Source organism: Ictidomys tridecemlineatus, chromosome 5 (assembly GCF_052094955.1).
Source record: "Ictidomys tridecemlineatus isolate mIctTri1 chromosome 5, mIctTri1.hap1, whole genome shotgun sequence".
Lineage (NCBI taxonomy): Eukaryota > Metazoa > Chordata > Mammalia > Rodentia > Sciuridae > Ictidomys > Ictidomys tridecemlineatus.
Genome location: NC_135481.1, coordinates 15429150 through 15445850, shown reverse-complemented (window position 1 = coordinate 15445850; position 16701 = coordinate 15429150). Strand labels below are relative to the sequence as shown.

At 43.7% G+C, this 16701-nt stretch overlaps 1 long non-coding RNA gene across 1 annotated transcript; it reads left to right on the top strand.

The window, feature by feature from the left end:
- Positions 1-4: 4 nt before the first annotated feature.
- LOC120886822 (uncharacterized) lies at positions 5-15994 on the top strand. The gene is made up of 2 exons (XR_005729936.2): positions 5-14704; positions 15327-15994. It is a non-coding gene; the product is annotated as an uncharacterized LOC120886822 (long non-coding RNA).
- Positions 15995-16701: the final 707 nt, after the last annotated feature.

Sequence of the window (16701 nt, the reverse complement as noted above, 5' to 3'; positions counted from 1 at the left end):
TTCCGCCCGCGGAGGAGGGCACGCGGCTGTGGCGGTGCTGGGGTGGTGTCGCGCGCGCGCAGGGCGGGGGACCACGTGAGGGCTGGGATTTGCTGGGGTATCCTCGGTTTTCCCGGGAGGCTGACTGAGGCCCGAGTGTTGGGCTGGAAGGCAGTGAGGACTTCGGGGAAAAGACCAGGCCAACTCGCATGCTCCCCTGGGGAGGAGGCAAGGCCTGATTTCCCTTGTTTGGGGGACGGAATGGCCTGGGGGTTTCGTGTCCTTCCAAGTTATGACGCCTTCATTCTTTGAATGAAAGGTGTTTCTTATTAAAATATAAACACTGTAGCCCCTGAAGACAGGAACTAAATAATCGGTGGGTTAGGAACAGGGAACTTTTTCCAAATTGGGGTGGGGTGGGAGTCCAGAGTCCATTCATGGCTTTGTCACTCTTGGGCTTTGTGGCTTTGGAAAATTCAGTCCCCTTTCCTCCCCCTAATTCATACAGGTGTTAAAGTCTTACTGTGATTGTGCACTGTGCAGGGAAGGACAGATAAACCCTGCTCTAATGGAGCTTGCTTTTGGGGTTATTGGTAAGTGATGTGAGGAAGAAAGTACCGAGGTCAGAGATAACAGAGGAGGTGGGGTCAAAACTAAGGCTTTGGAAGAGAACACATTAGCTGTGGCTTTGGACTTCCAAGGTGACAGTGTAATGTGAACAGGACTGGCCAAACGCACGGAGTTGGGGAGAGCGCTTCAGGTACAGGGACTAGTCAGGCAGGGGTCCAGTGTCCAGAGAGTGGCTAGGGTTTGGAAGAATGGAAAGTTCAGTGAGAGCTGCAGAGTGCAAGGTGGAAGAGCTATAGGAGTGGACCAGAAGTCTATCCTCAGAACAGTGGGAAGCAGCTCAAGGACACTGGGCAGGGGAGTGGCATGTATTTGCATTTTAGGCACATTGCTTTCCTAGTGTCCAGGTGAATGATAGGCAGAACTGGAGACAGGGAAGTACAGAGATAACCCATACCATGTTCTAATGATGCCGAAACTTTGGTCTTTGTCCTTGACACCATCCAAGCACAAGGACAATGTATTGAGAAAAAAGAAAAAAAAATTTTTGCTAGCAAAGGAGAACCCACAAGAGACTTCTGTCTCAGAGGCTGCGGTTTTGACTGCCAGGGGGAATCGTGGGCATTTAAAAAGAAGATGCAAAAGCTGAACTCCAGGTGTGCCCTATCAGCAGTTATAATTGATTGGTAGAGTTGAGAGACATTGGTTTCTTAGATCCACAGGTGCCAGCCCCAAAGTCTGGATTCCTCCATTCCCATAGTCAGTGAGCTGAAGAACAAATAATTTTGCCTAGAACAGGAAGAAGGTTAATAATCTTGCTTCCCTCATGGTTAGGGAGGGAAAGAGGAAGAAGAGGAAGGGGAACAAATGTCAGTTTTAAAATAAGCTGCTAGTGGTAGCAAGGTTATATTAAAGCATGAAGGGGGGCGCTGTTCACTAGTGAGAGTCCTGGACTGCAAACAGTGACAGTGGGAAGAGAGGTGGTGAAGTAGGGTTGTGTGGGTGGTACCATGGCTATGACCTGGTGCATGGCTGGGGCTGAGGGGAGGAGCTTAGTGGTGGTCAGGTTCCTCATCTGTGTGGGTTGGAGCAATAAATATGATTCATCTTTGGACACACTAAGCTTAAGGTGGGTCAGGAGGCTGCTGGACTTGTGGATCTGAACCTCAGGCAATATCTGGGAGCCTGGCAGACAGACTGGTGAGTCATAGGAATATAGATGACACCCAAAACCTAGGAGACAACATCCCTGTTGTAACCAGGTTGTCCAGAGGGTCCCATTGTTTCTCTCAGCTTTTGTGTCCTCACAGGAGAAAATGTCATAGAAATATAGCAAAGTTTATTAGAGAAGAAGAGAAAGTGCTCCTCAGAGGAGAGCCAAGTGGCACCCCTTTGTTCCTTAGTTTTGTTGGGAGTTGTAGGGAAGTTTTTAAGAGTCCTGCCCAGGTACCACCTCTCACCTTGACTGACAGAACAGGATAGCATTCGGTTTTTAAGTCCTTACCCATGGGTACCCGAACAAAAACCATGAGGAGTGGATTTTGCTATTATACTGGTTCTAATTCAAATTTGTTTTTCAGATTTTATGATCAGTGAGCTTTGAATAGCTTTACAGATGACAGGTCCGTTTGCTGAGTAATGTAATGTATCTTATTGACTTAAGCCAGAACAGGGCCAGAATGGCCTTAGGTAAATTGCTTTTTGGGTAAATTGCTTTTTAAGAGCAAACATGTGGAGTGCTAGTATGTAGGCCCAGTCTGTGGAGTTAGCCCCTGAACTTCATGTTCCTACTGCTCCTGTCTATCTGCTACCTGTCACTATGAGAAAAGAGAACAGAGCCAGACCTGAGGGCAGGCTGCCTAGACTTCAGTCCTGGTGCCACTGTAAACTAGCTCTGTCACAAATAAACTGTCTTCTCTCAGCCTCAGTTTACTCCTCTGTCTGCCACATTGGCATTGTGATGATTAAATGCTGCAGTGCTTGTGAGGCACCTGGCAGGCAGCCTGGCACTGGTGAACTGGGCATTTACAGTAGTCTCTCTGCACCTGTCATTTCCCGCCATGCAGTAAGGGGTTTCAGCTCTGCCTACTTCCATTCTTTTCTCTTTTCTGTCTTTTTCCTTGGGATATTTTTATTGAGCTTCTTCCTTTCCACTTTGGTCTGGTCTGCATGTCCTACTTGGCCATGGGAGGCTGGAACTGTCTGCCTCAAGGTCATTTTCTATTCTGGACTCCAGGAGCCCAGAGGTCACACTTCAGTCCCCACTCATGTGCTACGGGGTGTCACATTTGCTCCATAGCTTACTTTCTCTTATTTGGTTTTTACTATGTTGTAAGAAAAGCAAGTGATGAACCAGTTTTGCAGCAGAGAAAGCCAGTGTTCTGAGCTGAAGTCAGCCAATGACAACTCTCAAACTGGGTCCCAGGTTTAATTCTGGTGAGTCTAATATACAGATTAATTGCAGCATAAATCAGAGGATTGAGGCTTCCTGTTCTGACCCCAATCTCTCATTCTCTGTGAGTTTTGCTGGCTGCAGAAGGAGGGGCTTGAAGTACCCATGATGTGGTCATGGATTTAATAATCCTTAGGGGTGGGCTTCCAGCCATCGGAGGACCAGGCTGTGTGGAGGGAGCCTCTCTGACCCATTTACTCCTCCAATCCCTTAAATACTGACAAATCTGACTCTGCCTGGTACTGGCAGCTGCTCTGAGTAGAAGGGAGTCCAAGCTAAAAAGAAGGGCCCCAGGCCTTCCAGAATAAAAGAACTCCATCCTGATAGGGTTAGCAGCTAGGACTCGTTTAAAAGCACCATCTCTATTATCTCTTAAATTTCATGGAAATTTGAGTGCCTAGGGTAAAGTTGGTACTAATTCTTGGGCACTGGGGTGTACACATTTTCAGGATCTTGCTTGTGACTCTGTGGAGACATGGTTCCTGTACACCAAAAAGGCAATTTCAGGGCTGGGGATGTGGCTCAAATGGTAGCGCGCTCGCCTGGCATGCGTGCGGCCTGGGTTCGATCCTCAGCACCACATACCAACAAAGATGTTGTGTCTGCTGAAAACTAAAAAATAAATATTAAAAATTCTCTCTCAAAAAAAAAAAAAGGTAATTTCAGTAACATGAATAAGTAATCTTTTTCCTGAGAAGTCCTTTGGGATTATTCAGCCAAGTGGTTTTGACTTTTGGTTTAGCAGAAGTTCTTTTTCTTATTTATTTATTGTAGCCCAGGGGTGCTCACCTGGGGTGCTACACCCCAGCCCTTTACTCCTCTTCCTTCTTTCTTCTTCTTTCCTTTCCCTTTCCTTCTTTTCTTCTCTTTCTTTCTACTGGGAATTGAATTGAGACACTTTACCACTTAGCTCCCTCCCTAGCCCTTTTTTTTGGTGGGGGACCGAGTACAGGGGATTGAACTCAGGGATACTCAACTACTAAGCCACATCCCCAGCCCTATTATGTACTTTATTTAGACAAGGTCTCACTGAGTTGCTTAGTGCCTCGCTGTTGCTGAGGCTGGCTTTGAACTTGCAATTCTCTATCTCAGACTCCCTTACCACTGGGATTACAGGCATGCGTTACTGCCCCTGGCTCTTTTTTATTTTATTTTGAGACGGGTGTCACGGGGTGTCACTAAGTATCTTGCTAACATGCTAAGACTGGCCTCAAACTCAGCCTCCCAAACTACTGGGATTATAGGTATGCACCACACCATACACAGTTCACTTCTTTTCAATTCTAGATATATATATCTGGTACTTTTTAATACGCCATTGAAGATATTCCCAGCTATGCCTTTTGTCTAGATCCTTGCCATTTGTTTTTTGTTTTGTTTTGTGGTGCTGGGGATTGAACGCAGGGCCTTGTGCATCCGAGGCAAGTACTCTACCAACTGAGCCATATTCCCAGCCCCCTGGTCCTTGTTTGCCTCCAGCTCCTACTACAGCTGACTTCACAAGGAGGAGTCAGCAGCTCCCTCCATCACCTCCTCCTGGACTCCACACCTTTAGTTGCAGAAGTGCAGGAGTGTTTGACAGCCCACGGGGTAAGCCTTTGATCATTAAGAGGTGGGGGCTGGTAGGTGAATTCTCTTCCCTTCCACTTTCTGGACAGACTGGCCTGTGCTGGGGTTGTGGCTCAGTGGTAGAGTGTTTGCCTCGCATGCATGGATCACTGAGTTCAATCCTCAGCACCACATAAATAAGTAAAATAAAGGTATTGTGTCCATGTACAACTAAAAGGAAAAAAAAAAAAAAGAGAAGGAGGTGTTCGCCTTTGAGATTCTTGTGGTTGTGACTGCCAGAAACTGAGGATAGGTTGATGACAAAAGAGGGTTCTATAGAATAAGGAGATGGAAGAGTCTTAAGGGATCTGAGCATGAGGGTGCAGCTGGGCATAGATAACGAGGGCCCAGCCTTCAGGGGTCCCAGAAAGGCACCTTGCCCTACTCAATTTCTGTTTTGTCCTATCTCCCTGAAGACTGACTTTCCTTGCTTCCTAAGAAATGTGGCAACAATTGGCATCAGCCTGCAGCTCCCAGGTTAATTTCTCTCCTATCTCTGAGTATATTGGTTTTGGTTTTTTTTTGTGACTGTAATAAAATACCTAAGACTATAATGCCAGATCCGTGGGACCCCCAATAGACCTCCAGGAGCTGAATCCGATGCAATCATACAAGAGTCTATTGCAAGCTCGAGCCTGGACTCACAACTGTTCCCGACGCAGCAGTCCTAGGGAGTGAGTCCCAGTCCTTTGTTCAGTGAGATTTTATAGGTTTTGTGGGGATACTCTATGCGTCACAACATCACACAGCAAATCATTCCATACCGCGGGAAAATCAAACAACAACTCTTAACATTGATTAGCACATTCACTGGTGGGAACAAATTGGATAAGGGTGATTGGTTAGTACAAGAGGGGGATTCCTTTGAACTGATTGGTTTAGGCCACGAGGGGTGTACATGCTAAACTACATGCTTCCCAACATGTTATCAACCACCATAAACTACTTGGGGGCCATCTGGCATCCCAGGTATTTTCCCTGTCTCATGCTGATTGGAGGTTACTAGGGGGTTGCTGTGGGTCTTCACCTAGCCTGACTGACTCAGGGACACCTGACAGGGCAGATCTCTCCTGTTATTTACAGACAAACAACTCAGCAGGGTGGGTATGTGCTTAGGAGTGCTCTGTGGGTTTTTCCCAGGACAAGGATCATGCCCCCTTCCTTAGGACAGGCCTTGATGTAGAAGCTGTTTTCTCAAAAATGGAGTCACATCAGATTCTCAAGACAGGATGATTGTATTTATTTAGCTCACAGTTTCAGAGGCTGCACGTTCAATATCAGGTGGCCCTGGTTGGTTTTTGCATCTGGGGAGGACCTAAAGATGGAGTGCCTAGGAGAGCAAACAGGAAGCCAGAGAGCAATTCAACACCAGACTCTCAAGACTCACAAGAAGCTCTAGTGAGAGAACAGGGGTCTCCCGAGAGCTACCTTAATCCCTTCTGAGGGCAGCTCCCCCATGAGCTAAGGACCTCCCACTAGGCTCCACCATCTCCTAACATCACCACATCGAGGACCAAGCTTCCCTTTCGGGGGACACACGCAAACCATATCCAAACCATAGAGCTGAGATCAGCAGAATAAACCCGGACTCTTCTGGGCTCAATTCTAAATTCCTAAGAAAGGATTATTTTTCACTTCCTCCTCCTCCTCTTACTCCTTCTCTTTCCTTTTTTTTTTTTTTTTTGAGATGGGGTTTCACTCTGTCGACCAGGCTTACCTTGAACTCAGGAGATCAAGTGATTCTCCTGCCCCAGCCTCCTAGATAGCTGGGCCCTCAGGTCTGCACCACCATTCTGAATCCCATGATGGGATCCTGACTGGCCTGGCTTGAATTCTGTGTTCACCCTGCACTAGGTGGTGTACAAACATGGCTGCTCCCTTTCTAGCCAGACAGCCAAAGGGAGAAGAAGAGGATAGCTCACCATCCGGGGCTTGCATACTTGAACAAGCTCTAAGGTAAGAGATCCTTTTGTTTTTTTCCCCCGGCCCTGTAATGGAAGACCTCGTTGCCTTTTACACGTGGGTATAAATTCAGGCCCTTTCCAGAAGCCTGCCTTCCCATGACAGCCCTGAGCTGAGTTGCTCTCAAGTCGCCCCTCCCACTCCCATTTGCTGCTGGGAGATGTTGAGAGAGTCCCAGGGTCTACACTGTGCTAATGTTTTCCTTTTTATTTTTCTTTTCTTAGCAGCTAACATTTATGGCATATTTCCTGGGTACTCAGCCCCGGTCTGAGTGCTTTTGTGTGTTATCTCAATCTTCATAGGAATAACAGATGAGGAAACTCAGGCAAAGAGAAGCTGTCTTGGTACAGCTTAGGTGAATCTGGGCCACCTGCCTCTGGGTTCTGCATTCTCCAAAAACCACCCCACCACTTGCCTGAAAAGCCAGGGCATGAAGGTTACAGGGAGGGTTTGCCATGGAAGCAATGAGGACTATCCACTTTGAAAACTGTTTCACTGTGTGATCAGATTTGGGGATTTAATCATCCGTGGCAGTATTACAGAAGCCCCAGAGCTGTTGGTCTGTAGACCACCTTGGCTTTTCCAGGAGGCCTCTTCATAGCCCCAGGCCTTTAAAAATTGGAGAGCCATTCTTGGGTACACAGCCACACTGCCTGGAGTCCCAACTTAGTGACTGGCCCAGCCTAGTGGAGAAAGCCCAGGCTTTGAAGACAGAAGCCTTAGACTTTGGTCCCATGGAAGTCAACTAAAGGCTGTGTGATCCTGGAAAAGCCACCCAAACTCTCTGAGTCTTAGTTTCTTTGCCTAGAAAATGAGGATGATCAGAACAGCTCTCTTCAAGATAATCAGACAACTCCAAGAGGGTGGTGGAAACCTGTTGACTCATTCTGGTGGCAAGAAATGTGGGAGGCCCTAGGGAATCACTGCTTATCCTGGAAGCCACATTAAGCTTCCAAGTCAGCACCAATGTGAGGCATCTGTAGGAGACTCCCTGGGTCCCCTCTGTCCCCTATGCTGATGTGTTCAGCATTCCTCTCCACATCACAGGAGCGGCCCTGCATAACCCACTGGGCTTTGAGTCTGTGGGCCCCTGAACCAAAAAGCACATAAAGTTCTGGCCTCAGAAGCCTCACATCAGCCCTGTTTACCACAGGCTCAGTAGCGGGTCCTTGCGAATTCTTTTGAGGACCACCGACCAGCCTGAACAGGAATCTCAGATCAAACTCAAGAATTTAGCTGATCTCGGATTTATTGAGAGATAAACAGGAGAGCTTCAAGTTGCATCATTAAAACAAAACAAAAATGCTTTATTGAGGTGTAAGTTGCATAGAATAAACTTCTCAAATTTAATTTGATTTTTGTGGTATTGGGGATTGAACCAATGGAAGTTCTACTAGCCCTTTTTATTTTGAGACAAGTTCTTGCTAAATTGCTGAGGCTGGCCTTGAACTTGGGATCCCCCAGCTTCAGCCTACTGAGAAGCTGGGATTATAGGTGTGTGCCACCATGTTTGGCTTCAAAAATTCTTTAATTTTAAATCCATCTCAATAAGAGTTTTTAATTTTGTTTGTTTTGGGGGTACTAAGGTCTGAACCCAGGGATGCTATACCCCTGAGCTATATCCCAGCCCGCCAGCCCTCTTCCTTCCTTCCTTCCTTCCTTCCTTCCTTCCTTCCTTCCTTTCTTTCTTTCTTTCTTTGTTTTGAGACAAGGTCTCACTAAGTTGCTGAGACTGGCCTCAAATGTGATCCTCCTACGTCAACCTCCTGAGTCACTGAATTTACAGGTGTGCATCGGTGTGCCCCAATTTGACTTCTTTTTGTGTGGAGGGTTATTGAACCCAGGGCGTTTAACCACTGTACCACATCCCCAACCTTTTTTTGTATGTTTTATTTAGAGACAGGGTCTTGCTGAGTTGCTTAGGGCTTTGCTGAGTTGCTGAGTTGGCTTTGAACTCTCGCTCCTCCTTCCTCAGCCTCCTGAGCTGCTGGGATTACAGGCATGCACCAATGTGCCTGGCTTCCATTTGAGTTTTGACAAAAAACAATCTCACAAAATCACCATTGCAGTCATGATGCAGAATAATTCCATCACCTCAACATATCCCCTCATGCCTCTCTGCAATCACTCCCTTCAACCACCCCCAGCTTCTCACCACCACTAATCAATCTTTCTGTCTTTACAGTTTTGTCTTTTCATAAATTTCATATACATGGAATCACACCGCTTTTTCACTCTGGGTTTTTTTCCCCCCTTGGCATTATGGTTTTGAGATTCATTCATATAGTTTTATACCAAGAGCTTGGTTGTTTATATTACTGTAGAAGTCTGTGGTTTGGATATCTCAGTTTGTTAATCCTTGCTCCAGGGAAGCACATTTGGATTGCTTCCAGTTCAAGGCTGTTATGATAAAGTTTCTAGGAGCATACCACACTCAAGTCTTTGTATGGACAGATGTTTCATGTCTCTTGGGTAAACCTCTAGAAATGGGGTTGCTGGGTTTATATGGTAAGTGTATGTTTAACATTTTATAAGAAACTGCAAACTGTTTTCCAAAACAGCTGTATTAAGCCAGGTGTGATGGCGCTTGCCTGTATTCTCAGCAACTCAGGAGGCTGAGGCAGGAGAATTGCAAATTCAAATCCAGCTTCAGCAACTTAGCTGCGGATATGGTTCAGGGGTAAATGCCCCTGGGTTCAATCTCCAGTACTAAATAAATAAATGGTTGTATTATTTTAACTCAGTACTAGGGATTTTTTTTTCTCAGTACTAGGGATTGAACCAATGGCCTCACCCAAGCTAGGCATGTGCTCTACCATTTAGCTACATCCCAGTCACCCTCTCCCCCTTTTAGAGGTAAGGTATTGCTAAATTGCCTAGCCTGGCCTTGAACTTGTGATTCTCCTACTTCAGTCTCTGGATTAGTTAGGATTATAGCTGTATGCCTTCAGGCCTGATAGTGGCCTGTCATCTTAAAAACTTCATATGCTTTGCCTCATAGTGGGAATCAAAAAAAAAGTTATGTTCTGGGCTTACAACAGTGGATAACCATAGCAATACTGTCCTGATGATGAATCAAGATGAGAGTTCAACTTCTTTGACCTAGAGGTTCCTCATTCTTGCAATTCCAGAGGGAAGTTATAAACTGGGCCATTCACTCCCGCTTTCTATCTCTCATGCTTTTTTTTTTTGTCCTTCCTGGTCTTTCTGAGCTGGGCCCTATCTTGAGTGCCAAAAGCAGAATCAGGTCAAGGCAATCTATACATAATGTATGAATTGTCTGGGAATTAAATTTCCAACCAAAGCAAAAAAAAAAAAAAAAAAACCTAGTTGTCTGTCTTTAAATTAACTATTCATTTGTTTGGCTACAGGATCCCCCAATGAACAATGAGCAAGTCATAATTCTTAATGGACCCAGCAGACAAAGCTGGATCTCTTTCACCAGCTAGACAATTAACCAGAGGCAGTTCTCAGTTACCTGTCAGTCAACAGGCATTTGTTGATCTGTACCAGATTAGGCACACACTGAACTAATATGTCTCACTGTGCTCCCCTGAGGCTCAGGGATATTGTCATGATTCCTTAACAGATGATTAAATGGGAATTTGGAAATGTGAACTAGCCTGTCCAAGACTGCCTAGCAGAAGGCTCCCAGGTTCCTCATCTTTTGCAAAGTTGTTCCTTCCTAGAAGAACAGAAAACACATAAGTAAAAGGGCAATCTAATTTTTTGCCCAGAGCATTCCTGGAAAACAGTTGAAAAAACTGACCATTGCATAAAACTGCTTTCTTCATAAGAACATTGTGAAAGTTGGGAATTTGTTCCTCATTAAAGTCTTGATATAAGTGATGAAATATCCCAGAAGCAAAGTTATTGTAAGTAGAAACCCTTGTAATAATACGTTAGTACAACTATGATCAGTCTTTATGAGACAGACAAGAAGGCTCTATAGATGTTAATTATACAAGGGATCCATTCTACTGCAAAGTTTTTATGCAACACAACAAAATTTGCTATATCTATAATATAATTTAAAACTAACATGCTAACAGTGGTGAATAGTGAACATTTAACTAGCAATGCTTTTAAGTATGTTTAGAAAAGCATGGGGAGAAAAATTCTGATGATTTTGGCCTGTTTATAAAAGCTGGACTGGACTCCATATATATATATATATATGTCCAAATGCATTCTACTGTCAGGTATAACTAATTAGAACAACAACAACAAAAAGGTTGGACTGGGATTTGGCATGTGACTCCTTATTTCTTTTTGGTCAGGTTTTAATTTTCCATAGACTGGGTCTATGGTGGACATCAGGGACTTTTGAGCCACCCAAAATTGCATGCATGTTTTCAGGACATACAGATCAAATGTCCCTTGTCTAAAATGTCTGGGACCAGAAATGTTTTGGATTTCAGGTTGTTTCTTTTTTTTTTTTTTTTTTGAGGGGGGGATTTTGGAACATTTACAAATATATAATGAGATATTTTGAGGATGAGATCCAAGACTGAACACAAAATTTATTTATGTTTCATATGCCTTTATAGCCTGAAGATTATTTTACAAAAAATTTTTCATTGCACCTATGTTTTGACTGTAATCCATTATGGAAGTCAAATGTAGAATTTCCCATTAGTGCTATCATGTCAGATTTTAGAGCATTTGGGGTTTGGGATTTTTGGATTAGGGACGCTCACCTTGTATAATTTTTTTCTGAAATCCCTAGCTTTCATCAGATCCTGAAAGACCTCTTGATAAGGCTACATAAGCTTGAATAATTTATTTCTTCAGGGTTTTTTTTGTTGTTGTTATTGTTACAAGCTATGGGATCAAAAGTATTCCTCTGGCTTTAGAGGAGTGTTCAAGTTTGAATCATCTTTTAAAAACTATCCTAGGGAATGGGAGTGTGGCTTGGTGGTAGAATACTTTCAGAGCTTGTACTGCTGCAGCAGTAGCAGCAGGAGGAGGAGGAGGAGGAGGAAAAAAACCTAGATTTTTTTTTGTGTGTGTGGTGCTGGGGATTGAATCAAGGGCCTTGTGCATGCAAGGCAAGCACTCTACCGATTGAGCTATATCCCCAGCCCTAGATCTTCTTTATAAAACAACTGAATTTGGGGAGAGAATATTTTTAATGCATTGTTGGGTATACAGGAAGTAAGGGAAATCACCTAGACTTCCCACCGCTAAAATCACACAAACAAAAAGGAAAAAAGAAAGAGATCATGAAGCTGAGACTGAAATTGGGAGCAAAGGAAAGTCTGACCTGTCCTGAAGTCAAATGCCCCTGTCAGCTGCTGATGGGAAGCTTCCCTCAGTGCCAGTGACCACAAGTGACCACAGTGACCCAGACTCTACATTAGTCTGTCTGTCTCTCTCAGCATTGTGTCCTGTTATTGCTGACCCCTTCAGAGGTCCCATCTGTAGCAGAGAAGCCAGGAACTCTATCTCCCAGAATCCTCTGCTATGTGGAACACCTGCAGAGACTGCAAGCAAGAGGCCCTTGTGAGTGGTCTGGTGTGCAAGTAGAAGGTATGCTTTTCCAGAAGGTATAAGCAGGCAGACATGGAGGCAGATAAACATTCTCTGCAGCTTCACGGTGTGCTTCTAAATAATCACCTGCAGCCTGAGCTTCTGCGTGGGAGCTTCCTAGGAGTCTTGAGATTAGTGTGGCCACAGGAGAAGCACTTGGGATCCATCCACTTGGTTGCTACAGACTGAAGATGCAGTTGAAGGGCTACCTCTGTTCCCTCCAATGGGTTACATAAACCTTGACTTTCCTGTATCCAATACTTAGGTACTTGATGTACCAATAACCAAATTCGTGCCTCTTAGCTGCAAATTCACTTTTCAACACCTGTACTGTAATAATGGGCAAATTTACAATGAGTATGATTTATGTCTTTTCAGTAGGGGGCAATAGGGGCTTTACCTGCTGGATCCAGCATTGCACTTTTGGTGATAGGGTGAGACAGGAAAAGGACAAACAGGTGGATGCACCATTAGGTAATGTTCTAGTCCTTAAGTTGGATGATGGGTTTCCAAGTGTTCATTTTATGTTGCATTTTTTCCTTTGGATATATCAAATACTATGTATTGAACATTTTTTAAGGGACTTGTAGTTTCTTTTTCTTACCACTATGTGGCAGGCCAGTACATCAGTAAAATAAGTCCTGAAAAGGCTGGGGAAAACGAACCTGAGAGCAGTAGTCCAATAGTTTTTCCTATTTCCATATATATATGAATATCCATATATGTTTATATTCTTAGAGTACTAAAATTCACAACCAAGGCAGCTCAGGTGTACATAACTGCAATTTGAGTTTTGTATCTGGTTATGTGGCTGGGTTTGTTTTTTTCTTCCTTCTTTTTGTTGGTTATGCAATTTTTTTTTAAATTTATAAGTGTTATCTATCTGCTTAAATGTTGACTTTTATTTCTCAGAACTTTCCAATGTTTCTCAGGCTGTTCACTATTAAATTAATGACATGGAGCATGAGGGTGGTTACTTGGCTTCCCTCATGGTAACTGAAACATCTAACTTCCCCTTTTTATGTTTATAGATTTGGGGTTGTGTTTTTCAGCACTAGCATTAGAATCACTGTTTCATGACTGTCTATATGACACTATTATAGTATTTGAAGAAATATTTTAAATTTAATAATGATATTAATATATAAACGCAGCCAGGTGCAGTGATACATGGCTGTGATCCCAGCTACTTAGGAGGCTGAAGCAGGAGGATCACAATTTTGAAGACAGCCTTGGCAGCTTAGCAAGATCCTGTCTCAAAATTAAAAATAAATAGTCAGGCCTGGTGGTGAACACCTTAATCCCAGTGGCTAGAGAGGCTGAGGCACTAGGATTGTGAGATTAAAGCCAGCCTTAGCCTTAACGAGATCCTAAAACCCTGTCTCTAAATAAAACACAAAAAAAGGTATGGGATGTGTCTCTGTGGTTAAGTACCTCTGGGTTCATTCCCTGGAAGCAGAAAAATTTTAAAAAAAAAAGAAACATTAAATAAATAAAAATGGCTGGAGATGTAGCTCAGTGGTAGACAGCCCCCTGGGTTCAATCCCCAGTTCTGAGGGGGAAAGAAAGGGAGAGAAAGTTAATGCAATAGTCATCAAAATCGCTCACAGAAATTCTGGAGTGCCATATAGCTTGTTTACATGATGTGATTGATGAGATAGATTTGATATTGACAAATATTGGTAGATATTTCTGTTTTATCAGCCAGTATTAGATCACCAAGTAGAATTTATACAAAGAGTACCGGGGCTACCCATTTTCATTTTTTGTTCTACAAGTCTGATCTGTCCACCACCAGAGCTCTAACCGCCTTGTGGCCACTGAGCACTTGAAATAAGTGTAAAATACACACTAGATTTTGAAGACTTGATGTGGGAAGAAAAAAGTCAAATGTCTCTTAATAATTTTTAATATTGATCACATATTGAAATGACATTTTTATATATTGGGTAAAAATATTTTATGAAAATTAATATCACCTGTTTATTTGAATATTCTTTTTTAGTTTTTAAAATTTATTTTCAGCACTGTCGATGGAACCCAAGGCCTTAAGCATTCTAGGCAAGTGCTCTACCACTGAGCAACAACCCCAGCCCCCTACACCCCCTTTAAAAAATGTGTGTGCTAGGGGCTGCGGTTGCAGCTCAGTGGTAGAGCACTTGCTTAGCATGTGTGAGGCACTGGATTCGATCCTCAGCACCACATAAAAATAAACAAAATAAAAAAATCATAAAGACATTTTTTAAAAAATGTGGGTACCAGACAATTTAAAATCACACAGGCAGCTCGCATATCTGACTCACTTTTCATTTTTGCAGACAGACATTATTTTTTCTTGTGATGTCAGCTTCATAGGTTGTTACCAGAGCGCAAAGTTACACAGGGTCCAGTGTCCAGAAGGTTCTCGTAACTTGGTTTAATTCTGCTGTCATTGTCTTGAAATTCTTTATCTTTGAATTTCAGTTTTATAGTGAATTCTCAAAGGACAATGGAGCATGCGCCAGGGCTTGCAGTCCAGGCTCTTGCACTATCGGCCTCCTCAGGCTGCCTCCAGAGGATTGCTTCCCAGCACTTATATGTCCCTGACCCTGCAACTGCTGCCAGGTAACTGCTGCTATTTTCCGCCTCCAGTAGAGTCCCGGGTGTGGCCACGAGAAGAGCCGGGGGTGTGGTGGTGGCCATCCCTTTCCTCTGCTGGCAGCGCGGGGTCTTTCGCCCACCCGATCCAGGCACGGGGCACCACGGGCACGGAGGTCGCAGTACCGCTGGGGGTTGTCTGTAGTCGTGGGTTTGGGCTGCAGACCCGTGGGCCGACACTTGGCTTGACTTCTTCAGACCCTGCGCCGCCAGGGTGCGCTCGAGAACACGAAAGCACGCACCCGGCCTTGAGGGCTGGGGCGGGGGCGGTGGAGGGTCTGCTCCTGCACGGAGGGTTTCCAGCCAAGCGGAGGGTTTCCAGCCAAGCGAGCGCGCCTGCCGCTGGCCCCAGGCTTGAGGGCCAAGGCTGGGGATCCTGCCTTCCTCCTTCCAGCTTTCCTTAGTCTTTCTCCCATTTGTTTCTTTCTGGTCAGTTTAAGACACCCTCTGGGGACAAGCCTCAACAGACTGTCATTTTGGCGATTCCACGAGGGAATTAAATACTATGTTTGCATGTAAAACTGGCATGGTGCAATGTGATGAATGGTGAATTCATTCTAGTAATCTAAAATTCTAATTTTTTTCTTAGGCATTAAGTAACAAAATGCACAATGACAAATCAAGAGAGAGATGGCTGGAGGAAGGAAAATGCTTTTTCTTGCCTTTTGGGCAAGGGGCCCTGCATCTTCATTTTAACTGGGCTCATGAATTACACAGCCAATCCTACTTCAAGTTCCAGGCTCTGGCCGTTCTTTCTGTTTGTCAAGCTAAGAGGCCAGACACAAAGGACCACATATAGTATGATTCCTTTTATGTGCAATATCCAGAAGAGACAAATCCTTAGAGAATAAAACAGATCAGTGACTGGCAACAGTGGAAATAGGGGAGTGGCTGCTTTATGGGTATAGGGTTTCTGTTTGGGTTGATGAAAAGTTTTGGAACTATATAGTAGTGATAGTTGCACATTATGAATGAACTTAATGCCTCTGAATTATATGATCTAAAATGATTACAATGGCAAATTTCATATTATATGTTTTCATCATTTAAAAAGTCCCCAAGGGCACACAAAAATACAGAGTGAAAACTAAGTCTTCTTTACATCCCTGCCTCCCAACACCCCATTTATTTCCCCAGAAGCATCACTGTTACTCATTTCTTCTATAAGTGTATCAATAAATTCTATGCCTCTACTAGGACATATATTTATATGTGTAATAACATTTTTACATAATTGTAAAACATTGAAGCATAATATACCTCTTGTTTTGTGTTTTTATTCTTTTGCTCTTTGCCAATTTACAGATGGCTCCATATCACCACCAATACAGCATTCTTTTAAATAACTATTTATGTTATCACACGCGTGTAGACCACAGTCATCAATGGTTACAAGAGAGGTGGGAAGAAAGAGAAAGCCACAACTCTATGCTGGCTAACAGAACACAGTGCCACCTTTTGCTCTAGCTGCCTAAACACTGGAACCTGATCACATCACCAGCCACCAATTACCAGCATACAGAAAACACAGGGATGCCGACAACAGGTTAAACGACATACCACAGGGACACTGTCAGCAAATCCAGACTGTAGGAAACTACTGGAAAAGTGACCTAGTTTCTTTAATAAACAAGTTAAAAGAAAAAAAAATGAAGAAGAAAAGGAAGAGGGAATCTCTAAATTAAAACAAATTTAGGGTCCACAGCAGTCAAATGCAATACATAGATGATAATTAGATTGGGATTCAAATAAAATACATGAACTATAATGTGTGAGAAGTGGGGAATTTAAACCCTGATTGGATTTGGATTTTGGAGGATGGGTACTGGGGATTGAAGACAGGGGTGATTAACTACCAAGCCATATCCCCAGACCTTTTAAAAATATTTCATAAATAAAATATAAAACTCATCAGGGTCTCAATGAGTTGCTTAGGACCTCACTACTAAGGCTGTCTTTGAACT